This window comes from Mus musculus, chromosome 11 (assembly GCF_000001635.26).
Source record: "Mus musculus strain C57BL/6J chromosome 11, GRCm38.p6 C57BL/6J".
Taxonomy (NCBI): domain Eukaryota; kingdom Metazoa; phylum Chordata; class Mammalia; order Rodentia; family Muridae; genus Mus; species Mus musculus.
The window spans coordinates 103,835,621-103,841,620 of NC_000077.6; the positions used below are offsets into that span (position 1 = coordinate 103,835,621).

A 6,000-nucleotide genomic window follows, 5' to 3' on the forward strand; every position below is an offset into this window, starting at 1 on the left:
TTTGTAGACCAGGCTGGTCTCGAACTCACAGAGATCTGCCTGTCTCTGCCTCCTGAGCGCTGGGACTAAGGGTGTGTGCCATCGTCACCCAGCAAGTATAAATAAGAATACACTTTGGGTGCAGGAGAGATGATGCTCGCTTGTTAAATGGCTGCTCTTACAGAGGACCCTGGCTCAACCCCCAGCACCCACAGCTATCTGTAACCCAAGTTCCAGAAGATCTAGTGCCCTCCTCTGCGGACAGTCTTGTGTATTTCTGGGGGCACCAGAAGTACACGAGATCAAAACACACAGAAAAAAATATGCTTGGGTTAAAAAATTGAAGTCCTTGCTTTCTTATGAATTCTGTCCTTGTCCCCAGTAAAACTGAACAGGTCACATGGAGTCTAAGATGGTTTACTGTACTCAAAACATATCTTCACATTCCCACAAATCTTTGTATGAAAGGCTACGACACCCTGCTAACTTGGGCACAGGTACATCTTTGTCACTATCCAGTGACAGGGGCACCAGCCTCTGTGTGAACCGGAAAACCAGCGGCAGGGACAAGAGCAGTGAACTCCTGAGTACAGAGCCTGGAAAGGACAGCCAGCGGGGTCTGGGCAAACCCAGCGCACTTGCCCTGCTCTCCAGGCTGTCACCCTGTGTGAGGAGGCAAGCACCTTCCTCTTCCTCAGGCTTGGGGTTGCCATGCAACCCCCAGGATAAGTAAGCCTGTCCCATACACGGGGTTCCGGGGCACTGAGAACTTGTTTGATATCTTTTTTAAAAAAATCAGATTGAAGGAAGCCACCTGGCAGCCTCCCCGAGGACAACCTCAGCCCCGTGCCAGGCTAGACCGTGGGTGCCACTTGTGTTACGTGGTGCGCACCTCACCCTCACCCCACAACTGAGCGGAGCATCCTATGCAGCCTCCCTTTCTATACTGTAGAATAGTCATCACCTGTGCATTTGAACAAAGTGGGTGTTCCTTAAGGTAGTGTTCCAACCTTGCATGCCTAGAAATGTTACAGATGGAAAAAACAACCTCCCCATGTTCATGAGACACAACAACTGTCACTTATCTTGGTCACCTTTAGCTATGTGGGTGTTAACCATCAGCCCTTCGGATGGGAGGCACAGCACTGAAGGAAGCTAAGGTCAGCTATGAGAGTGGAGGGTCCTCCGGCCACCACAGAGAACCTTACAGACATTATAACATTCATCAGAAAGGAATGCAAGGCTAGGGATACATGTCACACACATTCCAACAGGCCAGATGCAGCTGCTGTTGAAGGCCATCCTGAGCTACAAAAGAGCCTAGTCAACAAAGGAAACAACATAAACAAAACAAAGAAGAAGGCTGCTGGCTAAAAATGAAAATAGCTATCTATAAACTTTAAAATTTTACTATTCCTAAGCCAGGTGGTGGCGGCACACATGCCTTCATTTCCAGCACTGGGGAGGCAGAGGCAGGCAGACCTCTGAGTTCGAGGCCAGCCAGGGCTACAGAGAACCCCTATTTCAAAAAACTGAAAAAACAAAAACAAAACAAAACAAAAAAACAAAAAACGAGGCAGAAAAAGCTCCCTGCCACGTAACCACTGGGGAGGGTAGCAGTGCTTAGGATGGAACGGTAGAGTTTCCGGCACCGTACGGTAGAGTTTCTGTTATCGTACGATATTGCTCTTTTGGTGTTTTACTGTGGATACCATCTCATAACATAATGCTTGTTTGAAAATTTCGGGGATACTTAGCCCAATTTTTCTTGTTTGTTCCAGTATGGGCATGTATGCAGAAAAGTTGGAGGCCAACTGATGGAAAGGCAATTATGACAGTTTGGGAATATGTGCTCCACCCCTTATGATTTATTTTATTTATTTATTTTTGAAATAGGTCTTACTATATAGCCCAGGCTATTTTCGTGTGCATGTCTGTGTATGTCTCTGTGTGTGTGTGTGCATGTATCAGGTAGATGGCAGCCTGGGTCACACCCAGTGAGGACTCTTTGTCCTCCCCAGTGTGACCGGGAGAGCTGTCAGTGTGTGGTTTACAAACACTGTGACTTAAAACCTCAAGTTCCAGTTCTATTTACCTTCCAGTAAACACCAGGAATCCTGACAGACTGTCCTAGCCCTTTATAATTATAGTTGGCTCTTACCCAATGGCTGTTCAGCACAAACTGCATGGCATGAAGCCCCAGGGATGCTTGGAGATCTGTGTCCTGGTTTTAGGCACAGGGACACATGAGAGAAAACGATTTGCCATCCAATTGTGTTAGGAGCTGGGAGAAAGGTCACAGCCTCCAGGGGCCTCAGGAATGGCAACAGGTGAGTCAAAACAAGTATAGCCAGCCGTGTTCTTGGGCCTCGGTGACTAGATGCCTGCCAACCCGACTCCCACCCCCGCCTTATCGAGTTCTGAAATTCTTGTCTCTATATGTCTTTTATAACAAAAATCTCTAATATTCAGACAGGTGCATTTGTCTTAGGACTTAGCTTACAAATCTTACTGAATGTGGACAGAGGCTAGAGGCCCGCCCATTTCCCTTCTGAGTACTGCACAGGAGGGGATACAAGCTGGAACTCTGAGCTTTCTCTGTGGGCATTTCCTCTACATAGCAGGTGCATTCCCCAGCTGTCTATCTCACCAGCTGAAGAGGTCCACAGCATACGGACCTTCTTTGCTTTAGTATCTTATATGGTTACAATTCACACATTTACAAAGGCCTTCAGTATGTAATATCTTAGTTGACCCTCTATAAGATAGGAAAAGAAGAATAATTCTTTCTACTTTTACAGATAAAGAAATATGCACAGAGAAACTAAGATGCCAGCTTAAGGCAATAATGCCAGAAGGTGTCTGAGTCAAGACTTGAATTTAGGATTTAGGACCCTAACCCTGCCACAAAGGGTGAGTTCTACAGAGAAGGTGCTCCAAGGAGGTGAATGGCCCCAGTGAATGTTAGGTGCTGTGTACAGCCCCTCCAGAGCCGGTGCCATAGTGGGGCATCTTACCTGGGATGAGAGAGAGTAAGGCTAAGTTCTGGCCATGAGGCACATTTTTAATTAACATTTCTCTGTTGATAAAAATTTACATATTCTGAGTTATTAGAATAGATTTATAACACAAGCCTGTGCACATACACGCTCATACACACAAACATGCTTTCTCACACACACACACAATACTGATTTTGGTATTAATTAATGCCCACCATAGATGTATTGTTCCAAAAACAATTAAAAAAAAACCCTTTGAGATACTTGCCCAGCAGATATTTGTAACAATGTCTTATAAAAGGGCTCATCAAATGTTTTTACTATTTTTGATACATTTGAAACTAATCTATACTTAATATATTTCATTCAATGTACATGTAGCTTTCTAAGAAAACCTACTATTCTAAGAAAAGTGCATATAAAATAGTTTTATAAAACATAGTAACTACATAATATCGTTGACTTAACAAATGGAAAAATTAGGTCACTGAACTGTCAGTCATAACTCAAAAAAAAAAAAAAAAAAAAAAGTCCACTGTAGAAGTCACCCTGTCAAGTAGTTACAATGAATGCATCTGGCAAAATGACTACACCTCTTTCCTGGAGTGGTTATACATCTTATTGAGTCATCCTGTAGTCATTAGCCAGAGTTAATTTTAAACAGATAGATAGAAAGACTCTCGTGTTTAGGCCTGTAGGGTTTGGAGTCTTCCATTATCTGTTTATTCACTAAAGCAACTCAAAGCCTGAAGCGTTGCCTAATATTAGCAAGACCTCCCCAATATCACAGCTATGGCAAGACTATACCGAAATGTCCCATGAGAACTACATAAAACCAGTGCTGTCTATAGACTTCTGCTGCTAAAATCAAATTCACAAGAAACACAGATGCCAATCTAGAGAGCTATAGTTTTTTTTCCTTTTATAAATAATATTTTATTGAAAACTCTTCTAAAGAGTTACTGTAGATTACTGCCTGCCTAGCTATAGTTTTTTTCATTGGCCCAGTTATGCCCTGACCATATCATCCTCTTCATACCTTTTTTTGGGAAAGGAACTCCTGTAGCCCAGGCTGATCCGGAACAGTCTATACAGCTGAGGAGAGCCTTGAACTTCTAGTCCTCCTGCTTCTATCTCCCAAGGGCTAGGATTATATATGTGTGTATATCCCACCACACCTACCCTTTTTTCTTCTTCCTAAGACAAGGTTTCACAATGTAGCCCAGGCTGGCCTTAAACTTACAATTCTCCTGCCTGTTTCCTTGAGGTTAGGAGTATAAGAGTGCACTTGCACACCCTGCTTGCTTTCCTCAACAACAACAACAACAACGCATTCCTAGGCTTCAGAGCAATTGAGTTCTTATAATTGAACTCAGTTTAAACTTTTAACTATTAGGTCTGAGTTTTACTTCAGTGATACTGCTATCAATTTGGATATTCTTTTTTATAGTTTATAGTTTCCAGAGATTATACTATTGATATGACACAAACGAGTCATATATGAATTAATGTGTTGATGCCCATCAGCTGAGAAGGCAAAGGATACCTGGTAAATGGGCCCTGGCCAGTTTTGAGTGTTCCGTGGCAACCTATCCACATGTACAATCAGGTGCCATTTTCTATATGCCATAATAAAAGAAGGTTGGGGGCGGTGGTGGCGCACGCCTTTAATCCCAGCACTCGGGAGGCAGAGGCAGGCGGATTTCTGAGTTCGAGGCCAGCCTGGTCTACAGAGTGAGTTCCAGGACAGCCAGGGCTACACAGAGAAACCCTGTCTCGAAAACAACAACAACAACAACAACAACAACAACAAAACCAAAAAGAAGGTTGGGAGGCACTGAAAAAGTATTGGTTCTCCAGGCACGGCAAGGCTATTCTATCTACTCTCTATTCTACTCTGTTCATATGGGGCTTCCAGGATGACCCCAAACATCAGGAACACCCAGAATCAAGAAGCCAATTAATGACTCAAATGCCCTTGGACTTGTTGAGGAAACCGGGAAATCATGTTGTTTTACGGTTCTTGTCTCCCAAAGGATAAAGCTATTGTTTTAAGTGTAGTGTCAAGAGACCCAAGAGGAAACGTTAAAGCCCCGGCTGGCCGCCGGCAGGGCTGAGGGCTGCTGATGCCGGCAGTTCACCTGGCCTTCCCTCTTCCCTGGGCTCCTCCCTGACGTGCAGACCTCCGCTTTTATCCTTCCGATCTGGAAAAGCACCCCCCCCCAACTTCCATAAATCTGCAGACCTTGAAAAGAGCCCCAGTGTCATGGAGTAAAAGCCCAGCATTAGGATCTCACTGCAAGGAGGGCCGGCTTCAAGCCTCTCACTGCTAAGCCGGACATTTCCTAACACTGGACAAATTGTACGTCCAGCCCAGGGAGGGTGAACTGCAGTGGTCTTTTACCCTCCAAGCCAATTGTTAGCTTTTCACAGGAATCAGCAGGGAGGCACATGTGGAGCCTCTGTGTGCCGGTGAGCGCCCCCATGCCTTGTGTGACTCTGCATGTAGATGAAGCCGGCTGGGAGCTTTCAGAGCTGCTCCCGGCGGAGTTCTCAGAGAAGCCTTTTCTCCAGCTCGGCTCCCTGCTGGGACAGCCCTTTTCAGCCTTTCTATCCCGCCTCGATCTCTTCTCCCGCAGAACACAGGGGAAACTTGATTGAAATAAAGACCTAGGGAACATGTTTTATTTTCTCCTGTTCAATCCATTTTAGAAAAGCTTTTAATTGGTTTTAAAAAGATGCTAAACAAAATGTGATGATGTTTCTCAGTTTTCATCAACTACCGATACCACTTTTTATACTTTCAAAGGACTAATAAATCAATCATGGTAGTAACTGCCCAGATAAATTTAAAGCAAACCCCCTGGATACCAGGTTCATTAAAAATCTATGCATTTGCTTAGAAAAAAAATTAAATTCAAAGAAAATTATCCCAGTAACTGAAATCTGCCTTGAATTTTTAGTTCTACACCGAAAATCCAAGAACAAGGAGATCACAAAGGGAAAAAAAGGAGGGCTT

The 6,000-nt window shown here is 44.1% G+C and overlaps 1 protein-coding gene across 1 annotated transcript in view, besides 1 other annotated feature; it reads right to left on the reverse strand.

The window, feature by feature from the left end:
- Nsf (N-ethylmaleimide sensitive fusion protein) overlaps positions 1–6,000 on the reverse strand; it is a 132,275-nt gene that overhangs the window by 13,839 nt on the left and 112,436 nt on the right. The gene's annotated exons all lie outside the window — the stretch shown is intronic.
- Positions 5,003–6,000: part of an enhancer, noted in NCBI's record as "VISTA enhancer mm1102", that runs on past the window's edge. NCBI's record gives its function as "enhancer in: neural tube[5/5] | hindbrain (rhombencephalon)[5/5] | midbrain (mesencephalon)[5/5] | forebrain[5/5]" and the evidence as "EXISTENCE:transgenic organism evidence [ECO:0001131][PMID:17130149]".